Source organism: Columba livia, chromosome 22 (assembly GCF_036013475.1).
Source record: "Columba livia isolate bColLiv1 breed racing homer chromosome 22, bColLiv1.pat.W.v2, whole genome shotgun sequence".
NCBI lineage: Eukaryota > Metazoa > Chordata > Aves > Columbiformes > Columbidae > Columba > Columba livia.
The window spans coordinates 6,221,678-6,243,501 of NC_088623.1; the positions used below are offsets into that span (position 1 = coordinate 6,221,678).

A 21,824-nucleotide genomic window follows, 5' to 3' on the forward strand; every position below is an offset into this window, starting at 1 on the left:
CGTCTTTCTCTGGCAGCCAAGCGCACCCCGGCCTGCCCGCCGGCTGCGCGACCAGCGACCGCTGCTGCTGCGGGGCCGCTCCGAGCCCGCGTTCGAAAACAAAGTTTCACTAATCATGTAAATGAGCCCTTCCCTTGCCCACGGCCCCGCGTTTGCAGGAGCGGGTGTTCGGGATGGTGCTTTGCAGCGACGTGGGGCGCGGAGCGCGGGGGCTCAACGCGTGTCACCAGCTCGTCACCGGGGCTGTCCCACCCGCTCCCCGACCTGCACAGGGGGACGTGTGGCTGCCCCCAGCCCCGCTGAAGGGAGCCAGCCCGTGCTGGGCTCTCTGCGCCTGCCATGAAACGTGATGCAGGGTTCGTTTACTCCCAGCGGGTGACAAGCTTTAATGTAAACCCTGATGACAATTAATAAAGGGACACCCCCCTCGCATCCACGGGGCCACTGGGTTTTGTGTGGAGCCTCAGCCAGGTCTCAGGCTGGAAAACTGCCAAGCACAGAGGGGACACGGCCAAGGAACCCCTGGAGCATCCCATGGTTTCAGATGCTCAAGGGGGACACTTCAGCTCCAAGGAGCTCCCAGGCAGCCTGGGACCTGTTCCATATTCGGACAAAGCTCAGGGGGGAGTGAGAAGCCCCAGGGGCACAGTGGCTGTGGGGAGCCCCCTCCTACAGGCATCCTGGTCCCCAGCATCCCTGGGATGCAGGATTTGGGGGGCAGGGCGTCCTCTCTTCAGCCAAGCCTATCTTCAGCAGGGGCCAGGAAACCTGAGCTGCTTTGGCTCCTTGAAACCCAGCCCAGACCCCGCTGGAGGGTCCCCACAACCCTTAAATATATCTGTTCCCAACATGGTGCCCTTCCTCTTGCCCCAAAACCAGAGTATTGCTGGTGGTGCTGCTCACCGACTGCCAGGGCACTCGAATGCCTGAAAACCAGCAGGCAGCTCAAGCACAAGCCAGGAAAAGGAAGGGAGAGAAACCACATTGGTATTTCACATCGTTTAAACAAAGGGTCCAGTTGGAGATGTGTGTTTGCCAGCTGGAGAAGGATCAGAATCAATAGAGAAAGAATATACTGTTTGCAGATTCACGCCAATTGCTTTAAAAACTAGTCAAAAACCCCCAGATCCATGTTTAATGTTGTGTTTTTTTCCTGCTACCTAACAGATACTCAGCTGGGCAGTGAAAGGGGGAAACTGAGGCACCAAACGGGCCAATTGCTTGCACAAAAGCCGCTCTGCGATGCCAGGCATGGAAAGGTCTCACATCCTAGACCTTAACCAGCGTGCTGTCCGACCTGCAGGGCTGCTAACACAGCTCCCAAAACCTGCAGCGAGTCTGGTGAGGATAAGATTTGCTTCAGCCAAGGGACTTTGTTGAATTTTCTTCCTGCAGGAATTTGTTTCGGTATCCAAGTTTCGAATCCACCTTCAAAGACATCCTTTTTTAACTTTTAAGACACAACAGGCTGCAGCCTCAACGCCGCTCTGGGCACTGCACACCGGGTTTATTCTACGTCTGGAGCCAAATCTGGCCCCGCTCTTGCGGGCAAAGGGGATGGTGGAGGGCGGCCATGGAGCAAACCTGCTCTCACAGCCTTGGTGCCTTGGGGACGGCCCATTTTCAGTGGCTTAGCAGCATCCCAGCTACCCCTGGTCCCCCATCCCTTCTGTTTGTCCCCTTTCCGCACCACGGCCTGTTTGTTCTGCAGAGGTTTGTTACAGAAATACCGCTTTGGTCTGGCGGAGGTAGGAGAGGAAATGTTTGAGCGTGAAAGCAGCAGGAGACAGAGCCAGGGATGCGAGAACGGCCTGTCTGGACCAAGGGACAGCAGATAAACACGGAGGAATGTGGTCCCCAGCGAGCCCAGGGGCTGCATCCCTCCAGCACATCAGCACCAGGAGGTTTCAGCACCCAGACGTGCCTCCAAATGAACAAACACGGGCATAAGGAGGGGGACATGAGCACAAAAACCCCCATTAGAGCTGGTGACTTCATTGTTTTCTGCTGGGAAATGTTACATGGGGCAAGAACCTGCATCCCTCATCCTCCCCATCCATCCCAGCCAGACCCCCCCCACACCATGTCACAGTGCTCATGCACACGTGTGCTGTATCAGCTGAGGTTAAAATAAGTGTCCCCTTCCCCTGGCAGAGGGTCCCACCCCAAACCTCATCACATTGATCTCCACCAGCACAGGCTCCCTGGCTATTTGCAGCTCAGGCCGCCTGGGGACAGCCCTGGGGATGTCACAGCCCCAAGGGTTTCCAAAAGGGGAACCTTGCAGAGCAAAGCAAGGCAGGAGGGTCCTCAAAGCAGGGTCACGTTCCCCACACCACAGCCCAGGCTCCATAGAATCGCAGCTTAAAATGTTTGTTTGGCCAGAGGGAGATGCTTATTCTGTATGTTATCCCAGCATCAGCCACCCCAGCGCAAGCGGAGCCTCCACTGTGCTCGGCGCGGTGCGAACGCAGACAATTTACGGTGCAGAGGCTCTTTCTGGTGGCCATATCTCAAAACTCCCTTCAGGGAGCTAAAAAATTTAATTTCAGAAAGGAGGAAACAAAAGAGCAGCAGGAAACGTGAGCTGCCCCTGCGGCCACTCAGTCAGAGCAGCGTGCGCTCTAGGCAAAACACCACATCTCAGGAGTTGAGCAGCAAAGCCTCGCCAGCCAGCTGTGGCCAATGATGTCACAGCGAGGGCCACCGAGCAGGGACAAGGGGAGCCCAGAAGTTCTCCCAAAATGATGGTTGGTGGTTTGGGATGGACCCATTTCCCTGGGACCGTGGTGGGAGGGTGCTGGGCTGCACTTTGGGGTACCACGGCTCTCCCATGCACAGCAGCCTCTGCACACGAGAGCCAGAGAGCTGGGAGAACGTCACCGTCATCATGAGCCCGGGAGAAACACTTGGCTGCGGGCAAAGCTCTGCGGGGGAAGTGAGCGAAGGGGAAAAGTATGTTGCTTTGTAATGCACAGATCCCGCTCGCACGTTGCTGAGATGCTGCATGATGTGCGTCCTCCCCCAGCTGCACGTGGGGCAGGGGCAGAGCGCAATGCTCCGTGTTCACCTTGGCATCTCCAGCAAACATCTGGAAACACCTGGGGATGTGCTCCATGAGGGTGGCCGCCGAGGAGATGTGGAATGTGCCCAAAATGGCCCTTGCACAGAGCAGCCCCCAGCCCCAAACGCTCCAAAGGCACAAGGATGAATGGATTCAGCTCAGTGCTTGGCCAGAAAGGGCATTTGTGTCACTTTGGTCACCACAGCATGGGGAACCCAGCACACAGGGAGGAGGTGGCCTGCATCCCCTCCTTGCAGATGTATTCACACCAAATATCTGTCTCTTCTTTCCAGGCCTGGCCTCTCTGTCCATCCCCGAGCATCTCACACTGCTGGAACCAGGGAACAAAACCCCTGGGGACCAGGACATGCAGCATCACCAGGACAGATGGACAGAGACAAGGCCAGGCTGGAAAGAAAAAGCTGCACTCGCTCCCAAGTGAGAAACGCAGCCGAAAAGGCAGCTGACCTCTGCCCGGCCAGGTGTTTAAGAGAAAAGAGAGGAAAAACAAGAAATAATCCCTGTTTTGAGCACAGCTGCTGCTTTGGTCATTAAACCTACAGGCAAATCTCCCCTGGAGAAGAGCCTCGCGCAGCGGGTGCGGGAATGGAAAATGCCCATGAGTCGCTCATCCTCAGCGCTGGCTCCAGGCACAGACACAGCAGGGGACACGAACCCCACGGTGGTTTCTCACCCGCAGCTGTAAACCCCTTTTTGCTTGGGTTTTGCTGGAGACACAACACCGCATGAGGAGCCAGTAAGAGCCATGAGCCAGCCAAAAGCAGGACGGTCCCAGCGGCTCCTGTCCTGCCCGCATCACGGTCTGACCGGGGATGTGGGGAGGGGAGAAAGGAGGATACACAGCCCGGCCAAGAAGGGCAGAGACCCAGCAAACTCATTGCCCAGAGGAGCCGCGGTCCCTGCCAAGTGCCGGGCAAAGCGGAGGACCGGGGGGAAGCTCCGTGACAGGGACCAGCCCCACCGTGGGAACGGGCATCGCGGTGCACAGGGACCCCGTGCCTGTCGCAGCCGGGGTGGCCGCAGCGTGGCCACCGGCTCCACTCGCTCTGCACCACACCACTGACCCCCAGCCCTCCTGCCCCACCTCCCCTCTTCCGCACTATTCTCGTGGTTGCTTTAAGTGCAGAGAGGGCGTATAGAATTCGTCAAACCTCACATTTCTCAGAGATGAAATCATACGACTCATTTCTCCAAGGGAGAGCAGTCCAAAACCTTTTTTTTCCTGCAAGGCTGAGCAGCCGCTTATTCGTTGTTGGCGGGGGACACATCGGCTCCCGGCCGCAGCACCGGGCCGAGCATCGCCCCGGGACAGGGCTGCTGTGAGAGGTCCCGTCTCTCTGCTCATGCAACATGAGGGCTGACGTTTCAGTAAGCAAAGACAAGATGATTCCAAGCTCCCCAAGGAGGCTCCTGGGGGAAGCAGTTAGTTGCACCCTCCCCAGGAACACGGCTGCACCCCAGAGCCCACATCCCACCTTCTGACCCCCGAGCTGCCTCCAGCCCCTCACCACCAGCTCTGCACAAGGGGAAACTGAGGCACACGCCCAGGGAGGAGACCAGGGAGCAAGAAGCAGGCTTTGCACCCCTAGCAAACCCAGCACAGCCCCAGCACAGCCAGCTCTCCAGTGCCAGCCCTTGGAACACCAGGATATCCCCTCCCCGCTCCTTATTAGCTCCAGTGGTTTGCCCTGTCACTGAACCAGCTCCTATCGGTGCCGGGTTTAGCAGCACATCACGCTGGGAACAAACCGCTTTGGAGCTGAATGAAGGCATTTTCCTGGCTGATGGTTTCCCAAGCTCAAAGCAGCTGGGGAGGGGACACCAGCTGAAGCCACCACATCCATCACCTTCCACCCCAAGGGTGACAGGCACACACCATACCATGGCCCTGGTACGTGCGCTCACATCCTGCAACGCTTTGCTCGCTCCTTGCCCTCTTGCAGGTGTCCCCGCGCTGGCAGCTCGAGCTCTGCAGTGCACTGCCCGCCAGCAGCCACGCTTTATCAGGCTTTTAGCAAAAGAGAGGACAGCTTTCCCCTCTCCTCCTCACTATGCAGGCAGAACAAGAGGTAGATGCAAACCCCCCAGCATGCCCCACGGGTTCGGCCATGCACAGCACTCTTTGGACGATGCCAGCGGCAGGGATGGGGGAACCGCACTGGAACAGCTCCATCCAGCCACGACAGCACTCGGGAGGGTGGACGGGCTCGTGGTGTCAGCTCAGCAGTGGAAGAGCTGCCAGTGTTGGTTAAAACAAGAACAAGGGGGCGATTCAATCAAACTCCCAACGAAGCGCACTGGAAACCACTAAAGCAAACGTTACGAGCCAAACGCACAATTAACTGGTGGGACCCATCACCACAAGATGCCGCTCAGGACAAGGGTTTAGTAGGATTTTAAATGAATACATTAAAAAATACACAAAGGACTGCCCATCCATAGGGAGACTGGGGACACTGGGGTGACAGGAGTCAGGGAGGACAGACTTGGACAAACCAAAAGCCATTGGGGATGCAAAAGAAAGAGCCACCAAGCTGTGATGGACATCTGCCCTGCCTTCCTGGGTGACACTCCTCTGTCACCACTGGCTGGGAACTGCTGTGCCCCTGGTAGCCCGTTGGGGGTGGAATTGGGGTGTCCCCCAGGCTGGTGCCCCCAAGCCCTCCAGCCGCCGCAGCAGCACCCGGAGCCGAAGGCTCCATCGCCTCCCTCGCACCGTCTGGGCTCTGCTGTTTGCAATGGAAACACCCGAGTGGTGTCTGGTTCTCCCTTGGGTTTGGCCGCCATCCTCGCCTCCTCCTTCTGGGCCAGTGTTTTTCCTCTCCGAAGGCAGGAGCCAGCCGGACACTTTGCTCGCACGAAACCAGCTGCCCCGGGAGCCCGAGCGCGGCTGCCCCTGCGCCCGGCACAGCCCCGGGCTCCCGAGAAATTAATTGGGACACTGTGATTTCGGGTTAATATGATCAAACCAGCCCCATCCTGGCCAGCAGCCCCCACTGGATGAAGTGTGTTGAGGAGACCCTTGTAATCACTCTTTTCTGTTAATAAACATTCTTCCGTGCAAGAGTGAAACGTTACGGAAAAAATTCCCTAGCAAGATGATATAACTGCATTATTCTGGTGGAAACAACAACGTGCCTTCAACAACAGCCTCTTGCTCACTCAGCTGTCCCCAGGACAACCCCAGCTTGGGGACAGTCACCACCTAAAGCATTTCAGCCCCAGCCCAGAGCCTGGGGAGGGGAGATTTACATGGAGACAGCACCGAGTGCACAAACATGAGCCACACGAGGTGGGGACGGTCCCCAAGGTCCCTGAGCCCACGCGTGTGTGTGATGGGGAGGCAAAACCAGAGAACACAGAGGGGCCAGGGGACTCAGGATGATGGATGCACAGCCCTGATCTGGGGACTAATCTCCATGGCCTCATTATATTACTGCATATTACACCCGGTGCAGATTTGCCTATATTGCTTGGCAGCGTGAGCAGAAAACAGGGCTCTGTCAAAACCCCAGAGATGCTCAGAAACTGCTCCAAATATTACAGCTATAAATTCAGCTCCTTTTTCTAACAGCTCAGAGCTGCCAGGGGCTTTGACTTCAGCATCTCCCGTCCGGGACACTGGGGTCACCGCTCCCGTTTTGGGGGACAGAAGTTGGCCGAGCACCCCAAAACCTGCAGCTCCCCGCACCCATCACCCGGGGAGCCGAGCGCTGCAGAAACTATCAGTGCGGGTGAAACCGCATCCCGAAAAACAGCCTCGCTTTCCAATTCGGGGCTTTACTGAAGGTAAAAATAGGAGTGAAATATTTTGATTGTATTGAAAAAAAAATACTCCTTCAGCTCCAAAGGAGATTTTTCCAACAGTTCTGTTTTACGGGAAACATCTTATTTTTGTTTTTATATTATTTTGGAGTGGAAAAAGAAAAGCAGAATATGGGGCCTTTCCAGTGAAACAGAAACCCCAGTCCTGTCCAGCTCCAGTCACTGCTCTCACTCTCTTCTGCTTTTAAACAGAGATTAACCAAGGCCCAGAAACGGAAAAGGCAGCGCACCAGAAGAGGCTCAGCGAGGCGGTTTCTGCCTCTCCTGGCAGCACAGGAAATCTCATAATGCAAGTTGTCTTGGTGAAAATCCCAGCTTGGTTTAAACAAACTCCAGAGGCCCAATAGTCAGGATGATCAATCACAGCCCAGGTCGGGCTCCAGGTTTGTTTTGCTCAGGGTCCGTTTCTGCGTGGAGCTGGTCCAGTCGTTGCACAAGCTTCAAGGTAAACTCTTCACAAACAGTGATGCAAATTGGAAATAAAGGAGATGAAGGGAAACAGCAAATAAATCAAGCTCCTCCACTATTTTCCACCTAGCCCAGCTCCATCCCTTATCACCCATCTCTCCTCGCTTGCTCCCAGCCCTTTCCAGCCGTTCCCTGGCACAGCTCTTGCGTTGCCTCCTGCAGCTGTTTTCTCTCCTTTGCTGGAATATCCTTCTCCTCTTTCCTGTTTTTCCAGGTGATATGGGGTGAGAGGGAGCAGAAAGTTTCCTACACTGGCTCTTAGAACGGTGGCGACAGGCTCGGGTGCTCGTCAGCATCTCAGGCTCTTCCCCGTCTTTCCGAGGTTCAAGGAGGGGTGAAGCAGTTCGGACACTCTCCAGCCGAGCAGCTCTGCTCAGCAGCAACCTGCTTCCAATTATACCCCCCCAGGGGTGTAAGGGAACAACATCCCTGAGCCTGGGGGGGTTTAACGCCTTTGAGGAGGGAGAAGAGGCGAGGATGGGGCTGTCCGGATGCTGCACTCGAGCCCTTCGCCCCCAGCTCCTGGGCTGATCCTTTGCCCACCAACAGGGCAGGGATGTGGAAGGCAAAGCTGGGCTAAAACACAGGGTTTTCTGAGCTCTGCACAGAGAATTTGAGGGCAGATCCCAGCTGCTTGGTCACCTCTGTACCCAGGCAGCTCCCAAGGCACATTTGCAGGATTTGGGAGCTGGTGGCTGGAAGGATTGGAGCACATCCCTCCTCCATCCTCAGCCCTCCACCTCCATCCTCATCCCTCCATCTCTCCAGCCCTGGGGCCTCTGTGCAAACCCACTGTATCTCCCAAACCCCAGGGGCACCTGGAGCCCTCCTCACCTCAAAGAGGACAGGGGACCCCAGTGCCCCCACCACGTTCCCACCCCAGCAAGGAGCCAGAGCAGCCTCTGCATCCCACCAGCCGCCTGGCAGCTCAGCCGAGATCCGGGGGTTAAATCCCCCGGCTGGTGAGTCAGAAAAGCTTTGATGCAGCCAGAAGGAGCTGAGTAATTTGTGTATCTGCAGAGGTCACATTGCCTCCTCTCTTTTCATGTCTCTTACTCATGCTGCTCCTTCCCACTCTCCCTCAGCAGCCTGGACTCTCCTCCTTCTCAAACTCACCAGCTCTTTTCCTATTAATTACTGGTATTAGAGGAGCCCCTGGCCCAGCTGCCCGTCCCACCTGGTGCCGTTTCCATCGCAGGCAGAGCAGCAGTCCGTGCCAGAGCCTTCGCAGTTGGTTCTCGGCCCCTTCATCTCCCTCGCTGCCCCCGGGATATCCATCGCTCTCTGCTCTGCAGTTGCAGCTCAGGCCCAAATGGCAGCGTTTCTATAGGAGAAACTCTGCCACCGGCTCTGGATCTTATTTTCCACAAAGCCACTTAACCCCTGAGCTACAAGCCTCACAAGAAAAAGGGGCACAGCCTTTTGCATCTCTGATTTTGGGCCCGTTGCCTTGGCTGGGCATTGGGGCACACGCCTGGGGCTCCCACAAGGGACAAACAACCACAGCGATTAACTGCTGCAAAGTCAGAAACCAGCTACATTTAACCAGGCACATCTTAAAGCCCAGCATCTCCCAAGTAACAGTTTCAATAATCCCAGGTTGCTGCAAAGCTTCAGGGCAGTCAGAAAAACTTCCCTGCATTTAATCAAATCACTTCATTATGTTGTTTAATAAGCAAGGGAGCTCTGGGAACACCGGGACTCCGCTGCTCTCAGACAGCATTTGGAGCAGGAATTTATGGCAGAGTTATTAAGGGTCAATCAATCCGCCTTTAATCCTCCCACAGCCCCCACAGCATGTAAAGCTTCCCCGGGTGACACTGGGGCTGCCCCACGCCAGGGGCTGCTCCCCGGGAGCCACCAGGGGGGATGGACACGGTCCAGACACAACTTAACTTACACCATCCCCAGCATCACCCCGGCTCCCACAGACCAGCAACGGGTTTCTGCACATGAAGCGGGGGCTCTGCAGCACACAGGGGCCAGGGGGAAGCACTGAGCCCCCAGGTTCATAAGGCAAGGGAAAGGGTGACAAAATACAAATCACAACTGCACCCGTGATGTGCTGCTGCCCTTCCCCAGTCCCCTCCAGATGGATTTGCTTCCCATTTTCCGAATTGGGCCTTTGTGTTTTCCTGCAGATTTTTCTAACCTCTCTGTCCTCTCTGGTATTTCCAAATCCTCCCAGTTCTGCATCCTTAGAGGATTTTGTGCATGTGTTATTTCCTCCCTCCCAAAGCCCAGTAAACACAGACAGTCCCCGTGGGCCAGCACCGGACCTGCACTTTCAATCTTCCCTGACTTGCAGAGCCCTGAAAATCCTCAGATGAACACACAAACAATTCCACAGTAAATTCAAGCCCATGAACTCCAAACATCTGCCGGCCATGGCTCAAAACCTCTGTGCAAGACCCCAAGCCCCACCTGATGCAGCATCCTCAGCTCCCAATGTGGAGAGTGTGACCTGTGCTGGCTCGTCCCCCGACGCCTCTGCAGGTGCCCAGGTGTGAAAACAGGCTGGAATTACTGGCCAAAGATGCAAATTTTCAGTCCTCCATCCAGAATCCTGGGAGGTGCTGCTAGCAGCTCAGGGCATTTAATAACTCCCCATTAATGCAATCGCTTGCACTCAGTGATTACAGCTGCTTGTCCCCCTGCACCTGAGTGACCCCAGAGGTGGCTCGGAGCTGGGGGGTTTGCAGGTGGCACCAGCTCTGGCTATTGCTGTATCTTTCCTCTGAAGTGCCAGAGCAAAAGGCTGATGTACCCGCAGCTCCCCGTTCTTTTCCCAGCCCCTGCCACCCTCCCTGTCCTCTCTCCCAGCCCCATCCCCAGAGAGTCTGTTCCCATCACCCCCAAATAAAACCTCAGGAAGTTGTCAAAACAACACACCTCAGCCTCAGTTAATTCCTTTCCTTTATTTGTTTCCTTTCTTCCTTCTCTAGGGACAGTCCTGGGGTGGCCACCCCAAGGGGCCGTGCGGGGGCAGGACCTGGCCGGGGACGCTCGCCCCGTCCCGATGTGCCCGAGGCCGGCGAGCTGCGGCTGCAGAGCCCCGCCAGCCCTTCCGCCCCGCCAAGCACCAACGTTTCATAATAAATACATAGCTCAGGGCTGGAAAATAAACATATTTCTTCTTCTCTCTGCCTGGGGAGTTCAGCTCTGATACTTTAATATTGTGCATTTATTTTGATTGAAGCAGAAGCGGACGGAAGGCCGAGGGAGCTGCCAACACTGTAAAATCAGCTCTCAGGAGCCTTCCCCAGCCTCCAGCTGTGCCCATCACCGTGTTTGCCACGGCGGGATGGGCTGGAGCTGAGCCAGAGCAAAGCACAGGCAGCCCACTGGGAGCATAAGCCCCCCGGGAGCACCAGCCCCCCAGCATCCTCCTGTTACAACAGCACCATCCGCAAAGTCTGCCTTCTGCTGGCAAGGGTGATGCCAAACTGCAGCACAGCCAAAAGAAAAAGGATTAACCAGAGACCTGTCCTGTGGGTGACATGGTCCATGGGACCCGCCAAAGCCACCGAGAACAAGCACTGAGGACACACGGACTCGGTGCACATGTGGCCGGCTCCTCTCCAGCACTGCCCCACAGCTTCCCGCCCCGTGAACCGCGTGTGCCGTGGCTCCAGTTAAGAGACTGGGAAAGCTCCAGGGAGCCGCAGCTCCGCTCTCCCAAATGTCAGGTGGAGGTGGAGCAGCGGAGGAAGTGTTTTCATCCCGAAGGCATCTGCACCGCTGCTTCCAGCTGAGGCTGATGCTCCAGGAGCTGCTCCCGAAGCCGCCCAGGATCTGTCCCTCCTGGGGTGCAATGCAGATGTTGGGGTCCGAGGGGGCTCCAGGTCCTTTCCCGCAGCCCCCAGCATCTTCCCAACAAAGCAAAGGGGACACGGGAGCCTGTGAAAGTGTCGCTGGTGCCTCCTCTTTTAGTTGACATCAAACCCTGCCCAAAACAAGGTTCCTGGGAGGGATGGGGAGACACAGGGCAGCAGCGCAGTCTGCAGCAGGCACTGTCCATCTGTCTGTCCTCGGGAGGATTCCGCATCTCTGTCCCGCGCCAACGCCAGCCCGGGCACCGGGGACCGCGGGGCAGCGAGGGCTGAGGACAAGGTGGCTGTGTCCTGCACAGCCTGTTTGCTTTTCGATGCAGAACCAGGGCTTCGCTGGAGCTGCAGGAATTCATCGCGCTGAAAGAGCCTTGTTTTTCACGGAGGAAATGAGACAGCGCACTTTTAATAGGAAATAAAAACACATAAAATAAAGAGAAACTGAGACACGGGCCTGGAAAAAAGCAGAACCATCCAGCTGCGTCTCGCCAGCAGCCCGGGCCCTGCCAGCACCGCCGGCGGCCGCACCGGCTCCCCGGCCCTTGTCCCCTCGCCCGTCCCCAGCACCCGACAGGCGCATCCCCAGCTCTGCATCACCTGCGTGTGCACCCAGCTCCCTCCTCACCCCAAAACCTTCGCTGTGGGGGAGCAGGGACGCTTGGGGGTGGGTGGGTGGGTGGGTGGGTGGATGGATGGATGGATGGATGGATGGATGGATGCATGACCACATCAGCAGATCCAGACGTTGTCCTCCAAGGAAATCACTGATGCTTCACCACCAGCCTCCTTGACGTTTGCAATGAGGAACCACGCAATAAACACTGGGAGGTTTGACTCTTGCAGACGTGACACTGGAGTTCAGTGGGGGTCATGCGGGGCTGGAAATTCAAGCCAACCTGCCAAACGTGAGCAGGGGCTGCATGTGGGACAGAGGCAATATGTGGAAATGGTTATTAAAAATACACCCAGTGAGGAGTGCAGGGAACAGCCCGTGGGGCTCAGGGGGAGCCAAGGACATCGGTGGGGAGCAGGATGAGGGCAGAGCTGTGATGTTATGAGGACAGCACAGAAGGAAAAGCCCTGATGATTTGCTAGGCAACGGGGCACCTGGGTTGTGCCCCTGATGCTCCCTGGGGTCTGTGCCGACCCCCGGTTCAGGGCACACCGTGGGTGGCATTGCCGGTGTGCTGCGGACAGACAGACACCAGCCAGCAGGTACAGCCACCTCCAGGAGGGGAGCAGCATGTGCTGCAGCAAACACACACGGAAAACCGGCCAAAGGCTGGGGAAGAGTTTTTCCAGCTGCACGTTTTATAGGGATTTGCACAGGGATCAGAGACCATTCATGGCTCGTAACTCGTTTGCATTGATTAAGTGAGGCAATTAAACAGCCAGGGAAGGGCTTGGTGGCAGGAGGTGGTGGCTCTGCAGGGGTAGAGGCTGGGGAACGGTCCTGGAAACACGTCCAAGAGCAGTTCACGGCTTTATGGGCTCACAGTAAATATCTGATTAAATCGGAATGAAATGCACATCTGGAGGCTGCTCCATCCCCACGGCATTGTCAGCCCCACGTCCCTGGGACGGCGCCAGAGCTGTCCCACCGTGGCCGGGCGGGTGACCGGTCACCGCAGCGCGGTGGCTCCTGGGACCGTCCGCCGCGCTGGGGCTGGCACCGGCCTGTGCTCCGCGCCTGCAAATCGTCCCCAGGGCCCAGGAGGGAGCATCCTGAGCAGCAGCTCCACAACCTGCGCCTTTGCTGCCTCCTCCCTGAGCAACCAGGAGCATCACACACCAGGTCAGAGCTCCTGAACTCAGGCTGAGTGTTCCCCATCACTCCCGCATTGCTCGCACACCCACCCAGCTACCGCCCGGGTTCTTTCCATCAGCCACCGTCCTGACGTGTGAAATCAAACTCCCCCTTACGTAGCTGTTGGCTATTGAAGAAAACAGCCATAGCTACGGCTGCAAACAAGCGCCGTTTCCATGCCGGGCTGGCTCCAGCCCTGTCCTGCTGGTCTGTGGAGCCGCACCCAGGGCTGGAGCCAACGCACCCAGGGCTGCGAGGTTTGGTGACCCTGACCCGGTGTCTCTTAAAGAATCAGGGACAGCGGCGCCCTGGGCTGTGCCGTCCCCGGTCCCGCCGGCCGCCCCGCAGCTCCAGCAGCTCCGCTATCAGAGCGCGGCTCGAGCCTTTGAACCCGCTCCTCAGAGGCAGCCTGCCAGCGGTCCCTGGAGCTGCAGATGCTTCAAGACAACCTTGCTGGAAGCGTTTAATTGGGAGGGCTGGGAGGGAGCGGGGGAAGCCCGGGGTGCGCAGCCCGCGGGGAGCCGGGGAAGCTGGGGAGGGGGTGGCAGTGCTGGGGGCTCCAGTGGCCACCCCGGTGAAGGGGGATGATTCCTGAGCCGTGGGGCAGAGCTGTGAATCCCCCAGGCTCATCTTTGCCAGCCGAGGACAGGTTGGGAGAAGGAGGCAGGAAGAGAAACCTAGGAGTTTTGAAATTACTCTTTTTCTCAGCCGTTTCCCCAACAAAAGCCCCTTCAGTCCCAGGGCGTCCAGCCCCCCGCGTGCAGCCAAGGGTAACATTTGTGCATGTGCAGCTATAGGGAGATGTGTTTATTTTCCAGCACATTCGCTGAAAAGCCGCGTGTGCGGCTGGGGAGAGGCGGCGAGCAGGGCCCGCTGCTCTGCGGTGGGAGCGGGGGGCTCAGGCCCCCATGCACCCACCACGTGGGTCTGCAGCTGCTTCCTGGCCAAGGCTGCGTGTAATCACTACCAGACCTCGTTACGCTGCTCGCTAATTAACCCCGGGCTGCTGCGGTTTTCCTTGCAAGACCCCCAGCCCATTAATTCAGGGGCCAGAGCCAAGGCAGCTGCTGCAGATCCCCCCTCTGTATCCCAGCACTTGCCTTGTTAACCGGGGGAGCGAGAGGAGCAAACAGCACAACCCCCCAAGTCGGTGTGACCCCGACCCTGGCGCTGTGCACCCGGTCACAGCGTTTGTGCCGTTTCACAACAAGCAAACCCGTTCCCAGCCCTCCCGTGCGGCCGCGGCGGGAAGGACCCTGCTGGGAGCACAGGCACCTGTGGGGCTGATTCCCAGTTAAATACCTGGGGGGGCTCCTGGAGATGGCACCGCCAGTGACAGTGTTTGCTCATGGTTTCCTGTTAAACACACCTGAATGGAGACATTTACTTAGGATTTCACATTATTAACAGCCACAGCAGGAAAAGGTCGGAGAAAGAAAAAGCTGATGTTATTTCCCAGAGGAAATGCTCGGTGCAAGGATGCTGCCGGGGTTTCCTCCAACAGCTCCATAGCAAAGGGGAACTTTCCCCTTTAAAACAATCTGAGAAAGAAGCATCCAAAAGAACTGCTGGAGGGAAACCCCCCTGGGGTGAGTGGGATGCGGCTGCCGGGCTGGGATGCCCAGAGCCGCGGGTACCGCTGGCGGCCCCAGCCGTGCGTACCCATCCATCACCGGCCCTCGGGGGCGGGACGTGAGAGGATTAATTAAATTTTACACACGGAGCTTAGCGCAGGGCTGGGTGTGATCATGTATTATTCATACGTTCAATAACACAGCTGATTTATTAATGAAAAGGTCAGACTCCCTGGAAGTGAAGGCTTGTTGTAAAATTGCTTGGAGCCGGGATGTTCCAGAGGAGCAGCTGGAAGGGAGCCGGCTCAGCGCTCGGCTGCGCTGGGGGACGGGGACAGGGACGGGACGGTGAGAGCTGCCCTGTTCCTTACAGCCCATTAATCCCCGGAGCCGCACGTTCCCGCCCCAGCACGGGCAGACGGCAGCGGAAACGTATGTGCAGGAGGCTGGAGGAACCCATAGCAGCTCTATGGGGCGGCTGCCTGGCTGCTCCTCGCTGCTGCGGCCATGGAGGACCCGGGGAGCCAAAGAGACCCAGCGCTTCCACATCAGCATCTGGGGCTTGCAGGGAACAAGGGAGAAGCCGCGGCAGCCAACCCCTCCCTGCAGCGCGGGGCCGGCCGGGAGCGAGCTGGCTGGCGGAGGGAGAGCAGGAGCTGCGGCCGCCTCCAAGACATGACGAATTAAGGGAGGAAATCCTGATAGCCAGGGCCGTTTGCCCCGAGGTTGCTCTTGGGGACCACCAGCTCATCTGCCCCCCGGCTCCGTGTTTTCGGGCAGCCCCGTTCCTCTCCTCGCCTTGCTCAGGGTGGGCAGCAAACATGGTGCTTGGGGCTGAGCTGCAACCAGCTGGGAACGTCTCCGGTGTTGTCACAGCCCAGGGCTGTGCTGTGTCCCTGACACAAGCCATGCACAGTGCCTGTGACAGCAGAGCACAGCTCCCTGCAGACGGTGAAGGGGGCACATGGTGGGAGCAGGGGGAGCACTCCCAAAACGAGACCCAGGCTTCAGCCCTTCTCCTCCATCCCAGAGGCACCACTTGTCCCCTTGTCCCCATTCCTGCTGCGTGGTCCTGCAGCACCTGGGGCTGTTGGGCTCAGCTCAGCAGCAGTTTCCCCAAAAATCACCCCGCTGGTGCTGGCGTGTCCTGGGAGCAGCTCAACCCAGCAGACATCTGCCTGTGCAAGGAACCGCCCGCAAGGAGGAACGAGTCTTGTTTTCTCCCTGGCAGCAGCCGAACGCTCGCTGAGATTTCCAGGCATCCGTGTTCAGGGCTGTCGGGAAAAAGCTACTTTGATCATCGCTAATTATTGCTCACGGGCTGACAGCACCCGCACGAGCTCTGCAGCACCCAGCCCACCCCGGCTCTGCTGCGGCTGCCCACGGACCCCAGCAGCCCACGGACCCCAGCAACCCACGGACCCAGCAGCCCCAGCCACTGCACCATGCCCGGGGGATCATCCACATCCCAGCGCCCACCCTCCATGGGGAAATGGGGACAGGGCACAAGGGATGCGCCCCAGAGCCTGGGGACTTGATGGAGAGGAGTGTCACCACCCCAAACCCGAGGGGACGGTCCTGTCCCTCCACCACCACCCCCTTCCAGATGCTCTTTTTATGTCCCTAAATTGCAAAGGCGCTGCCAGGACCCCACATTTCCCCCAGACAAGTCAATTCAGCCGCACAGCAGCGAAAGCAGGGAACACCCACACCCTGCTTCTTGCTTCTGTTTGTCTCCAAAGCTTTTTATTTTTTCCTCCTTTAAAAAAGAACAGAAAACCATGCCTGCCTGTCATGTGGAGGAGCGTTTGCAGCTCGGCAGAGGCTGAGCGTGGCGCTGGGAGCCAGGGCAGAGGGCAGAGGGTTGCTCTGCTCCGGCCGAAACGATGCCAGGGTGCAGAGGCTGCGGGCAGCGGGACGGGTGGCGTGGTTTGCCAGCGCGGGGCCGGGAGCAGGCGGGGACGCTGATGGGATTCCCAGGCAGCTGATGTTGCGCCTTTTCTTTTTTTTCATATTTCATATTTCAGATGCTTTAGAGAGAAAAACAGCCCGCGCACCACTTGGGAGGGGAGTTCGGTGCCGTGACCTTCCCAGGCGCTGAGCCGGGACCCTCTCCTTGTTTACTGCCTGATGCGCCTCAGACCGACAGTTATAATTTATTAATCTCTGCATGGGTTTATATTTGGCTCCTGGTGTGTCTGCAACCCTGTTTGCAGAGAGGTTTGGGTACCGAGCTCACCTTGGAGGAGGAGGAGGAGGAGGATCTGCAATGAGCCTTGAAAGCTGCAGAGGAGAGACCTGGGGCAGGTTTGGGGACAGGCAGAGACGGGGCCCTTGGGCTCGGCACTTTGCAAGAGGGCTCCGAGGCTCCCTGCTTGTAGGAAACATGACGTGAGATTTTCCCCATCCAGGAGCCTCCGTCAAGGGGCTGGAATGAACCTGCTCCCTCCTGCTGTTTGTTCAGGAGAGCTGGGAGGCTTCAGAGAGGAGCCAAGTGTTCAAAGGGCCTTTGAAAACATGAATTGAAGGCTCTGAGCAAGGAAACGCTGCATTTTTTCCTTCTGCTCCTTGGGCCGCTGCAGCCAGCGCTGGCAGCCGGCACAGCTGCCGTGATGCCGAGGTGGGGAGAGGCAGCGGGTCCTGGCGGGACACCGTGCTCAGCCTCCCAGCACGGAGCGATTGCCACCACCAGCACATGTCCTGGTGCTTCCCGTGGCCCTGTCCCCTCCTCAGGTCCGGCAAGGGGCTGGGAGCTGCTGCCACGTCCTGGCTGCTCTGCCCCGTGATGCTGAGCGCGGGGCTCCGGGTTTGGGTACCCGTCACCCTGGGGAGCCAGGGCAGGTCCCGTGCCAGACTGCAGCAGATCAGGTCCTGCAAACGGCGCTGGGAAGACGTCAGCATCCTGCTGGGTTTGGTCCTGACTCCACGCGACACCCATGAGCAGAACTGAGTGATACCCAGGCAGCTGTGGACAAACATCTGCACCACGAGCCCGGACACAGGCCATAAGTTACAGCGGCAGGAGCAGCACCCGTGACACCCGATGGGACTGTGAGGTCCTTGCAGCTCCCTCACTGTCCTCCCAAGTGGGTTTGCACTTGGTTAATCTTGTGCAAACTTCTCCTCTGCAAAACCCATAGGCTCTCAAAGGCATTTCACTGCATGCTGGTAACCAGCCCCCGTCAGCTATGGAGATGTTAGCCATGTACAGCAAAAGTCCAGGGACAGACAAGGGAGCGACTGGATGAGGAAACGCTTCATAGTTTCCAGCTCTGTTCCAAATTAAGCATTTAACCTTTTCAAACACATTTTACAGCGGTTGTAATAAGCTCTGACCCTCTTTGTGCTGAGACATCCTCTCCCAGCACAGCCCAGGGCACCAGCCACGCTGCAAGGGGAGAGACTGGAGCCTGGAGACGCGCAGTTAAGGAATCCGGCGTCTCAGCTCTGCAGGGCCGGGGATGAAAGGACACACGCTGAGACCACTGGGGACCCAGAGCCATGGCCGTGGGGCTGGGACGGGCTGTGGGGACATTCCTGGGTCCGGGTGTTGGGAGGGTTGAGTCCACCCCATAATAACCCGCAGACCCCAAGAGACCAGGGAGTTATTACATGAGGCTCCAGAGCCCCAAGGCAGCCTGTAATTACGGTGGGACGGGGCAGAGGCCTCCCCAGCCAAACCAGTGTTTCCCAGCGTGGGCAGCCGTGCAAAGGCAGCGCTGCGGAGGGGAAGGGGCAATTTGGGGGTCGCTCTCCCTGCCCTAAGCCCCCCCGAAGAGATCTGGAGCCAAATATTATAGAAGCTGCTTGTTGTTCCTGCACAGCCCGGCCCCGCTCGCTGCCAGACCACGATGGGAGCGAGGACAGGGGGACGGGGCTGTGTCACTTGTGGGTGGCACTGGGTGCACACGTCCAAGGGCAGGCGACAGAGCAGCAGCAGCGGGACACGAATGGGGGCCGGGAGCTGGCAAAACCTTATTTTTGGTGCCAAGACACCTCTCTGGTGCAGGCGCTTTTTCAGAGCCCCATGGCACGGAGAAGATGAGGCTGGGGCACGGGATGTGAGTGAGTGAGCGGCGCTCCAGCGGCCACCAATTTCCCAGCCCCCGGTGTCCTGTGGGAGGGAGAAGAGCAGGAGGATCCCTAATGTCACCCCCTACCAGCCACAGAAAGCCTGGGCTGAGCCCCTGCAGCTTGCAAGGGCAGTTCTGAAGCACCTCCCGTGCAATTTGGGTGACCTTGGTGGCATCGGACGGTGCTGTCACCCAGGAACCGCGGTGAGAGCATCACCCCGTCAGCCCCCGGCCGGCGTTTCCAGCAGAGCCCTGGGGCTCCTTGGCAATCGCACCATCTCCCAGTGACCGCCTCCCTCCACATTGCCTCACATCTCCATTCAAGAATGTTGTTTGGGCTGAAGAATGCAGCGCTAAAAGAGAAAAAAGGGAAAAGGGAGGCCGGGGTGAGGAGGGAGGTCAAGGGAGGGCTCGCCCAGCCCTTCTGCACTGACCTTTGTGTTTTTGGAGAGGAAGCTGCAGACGCTGGCCAGATGTTGAGCGTGTTCCCTCCACCGGAGCAAGGGGAGGTACCAGGAGATGGACACTTGCTGCCAGTGCCCGCATCAGGAGTCTCTGCACTTTACAAAGGCTGAAAAGAGCCAGGACTAGCAATGAAGAGGAGGTTTAGGTTGCAAACGCTCAGAAAGAACCTGCAAACCTGGGAGCCAGAGACATCTGGGAGATGGTTCCAGTGCTTTTCTGCTCAGGTGTTTGCAGCACGAGCCTCATCGGGAGGCCCGATGTGAAGCGGAGCTGAAACCTTGAAAATGTGGAAGAGGCAGAAATAACATTTACATGAGTCAAAAGATAAGCTGCTCAGAAGTAGCTGTGCCTTTGGGATGCTCACAGTAGGTTTAACAGTTCTCCCTTCATCTAGGCAGATGGAGCTTTAGCCTTCGCAGGAGCATCAGAGAGCTCTGTTTCTTTGTTATGTTGTGAAGCATTCGGTCCCTGTGCCAAAAGCATCCTGACAAACCCGCGTGTGTCCGCGGGGATGGGAGCGCTCCCGGCTCCGAGCGCAGCGTTTGCAAATTAAAGGCAAACTCGGGCCAGGTTCAGTGGTTTCAGATACAAAACTCAAGAGCATTTGATCAAAACAACTGGAACAAACCCAACCAAAACAGACACTGCTCACATCAGTTTGGTTTAGGAAACCAAAGCAAACCAACACCGGCATCTGTCTGGCTCTGATGGGACGCAGACTGCGACCGTTGGAGGAACTGCTCCAGATGAGATTACACAGGGACCACTGGCTTCCAGCAAGCAGGACGGCGCGTTCCCGGCTCCTTTCACCAGTTCAGGGCTTGCTTTGAACTGTCAGCGGCAGGGAAGAGGTGTCTGTAGGAGGAGATGTTGGAGAAGTTTCATGGAAGTCACTTGGGAACCCAGAGGAGCTGGTTTCACACTGGCCTGTCATGAGCGGTAGCGCTGAGGTCTTATCAACACCCACCTCCTGCCAGACAGACGGACCAGGAGAGCCCCGCGAGACGCTGGATGCCCAGAGCGCGACATTTCGAAGTTGGATGGAGAAAAAAAGACATATGTGCTTCTTTAGATGGTAAATGTTCACTTCTGTGAGATAATCCCGAGCTGGTGAGGGTGAGATTTGACAGAAAGTCCTGGTGACAGTGGGGAACACACAAACCGAGCTCAGGTGTGGCGGTATCTTCCGGTTTAGGCTGGGAAAGGGGGATGTGGCCATGGGGAACGGCACCATTCGGAGCCAGTTTGGGTGGGGACGGCTCCTCAGCATCCCCGGGGCGACCACCAGCCCCCATGGGTGTGCAAACAGCCTCCCCCAAAGGGTCCTGGGTCAGGAATATTTGTAACTTCCCGAAGACAGCGAGGCCACGCTCCTCATCTAACCTAGCTGGGGACAAGCTGCTTTTCCAGAACAACAGCCAAGCCCTGCGAAAGCCTCCGAGCTGTTGGCCAGCGGGACACCTCGAGCTGCCAGGGATGTGACGCTGGTTGACACCATCGGAGCAGCAGATGTTACTGGCTGCCACTGCCCTCCCCGCCATTCTCCGTGGAACGGAGCTCCCTGGCAGCAGGAACTATCCCCCTGAGCGGGGTCATTCCTACATCACCCAGGGCCCCGAACCACCTCCCTGCCCATGGTCGGACCCTTCTCCAGCTGCCCCGTGCCACTGCAAGCTGTCACGGCAATGCTGGGCATGGAAGAAGAGCTGCTACCAGCCAAACGAAAGCCCCCACCCCACTTTACTAAAGTTTTCCCTCCTTTTAGGCAGCGCTACCCCCCATCCTGGTTTCCCCTCGAAGGCGAGGCTTTCTCTGAACGCTCCCAGTGCTGCGAGCTGTGCTTTCCAGGCACGCTGCTCCTGCCCGAGCACAGCGGCTCGCTGGCACCGTCCCCACTGCACAGCGTGTCCCTCAGCCCCACATTCCTCCTCCTTACAACAAGGACCTCGGGACGATAAGCATCTTTGCAAGGCTGCCCAGGGGAAGAGGAGGTTTTGGCTGGAGATTTGATGGGAAGCAAAGGAAAAGCGTGTCCGGAGTCCAGCACCTGCGGAGCCTCTCGGAGCAGCTCCGGGCTGCGGGAGGACCTGGCCGTGCTGCTGCAGCGGGCATGGGACGGATGAGGTGCTCAGGGCTCCTCCTTCCCATTCCTTTCGGGCAGAAATGCTGTGACACAGGGACAGCTGTCCCAGAGGTGAAGTGCACAGAGGGCCAGCACAGGGACCAGGGGCTGTGACAGTGCCCACCGCTCCCCCACTTTGCAGGACACCCCAGGGCACCAGCAATGGGAGGTGATGCGGCAGGGACAACTGGGAGCTCTGCTGTCCCTGCCCAAACACGGGTCACCCTCAGCACACACTCCCTGTCCCCCCAGCTCAGCCCTGGGGGGGACACCCACAGGGGACACCCAATTCTGCACAGTCTGCAGAAATGCCAGCTTGGCATGGCTCTGCTGCCACGCTGAAGACAAACTCCCGCTGTCACAGTGGCCCTTTGGTAGGCAACTTATTTACCTTGGATGCTGCAGCCTTATCGTTCGTGGAAATGTTTATCCGAAATATTTAATAGCAGGACTGCATAAACTGAGGCTGCCTGGGGAAGAGCCCGGGCTGCAGCCGGCGCAGGCACCAACGTCTCCTCCCTGGTACTGCTAAAGTTAAAGATACTTTCTCACTTCTCCCTAAGAATCGCATCCTC

General features: G+C 57.8%; 2 long non-coding RNA genes across 2 annotated transcripts; both read right to left on the bottom strand.

Annotated features, from left to right (window-relative positions):
* Positions 1 to 5,451: 5,451 nt before the first annotated feature.
* LOC135576061 (uncharacterized) lies at positions 5,452 to 8,896 on the bottom strand. The gene is made up of 2 exons (XR_010467651.1): positions 8,556 to 8,896; positions 5,452 to 7,362 (listed from the first exon to the last, which is right to left on the bottom strand). It is a non-coding gene; the product is annotated as an uncharacterized LOC135576061 (long non-coding RNA).
* Positions 8,897 to 16,306: 7,410 nt separating this feature from the next.
* LOC110364643 (uncharacterized) lies at positions 16,307 to 21,682 on the bottom strand. Its single transcript, XR_002423558.2, has 2 exons — positions 19,097 to 21,682; positions 16,307 to 19,015 (listed from the first exon to the last, which is right to left on the bottom strand). It is a non-coding gene; the product is annotated as an uncharacterized LOC110364643 (long non-coding RNA).
* Between the last annotated feature and the right edge of the window lie 142 nt (positions 21,683 to 21,824).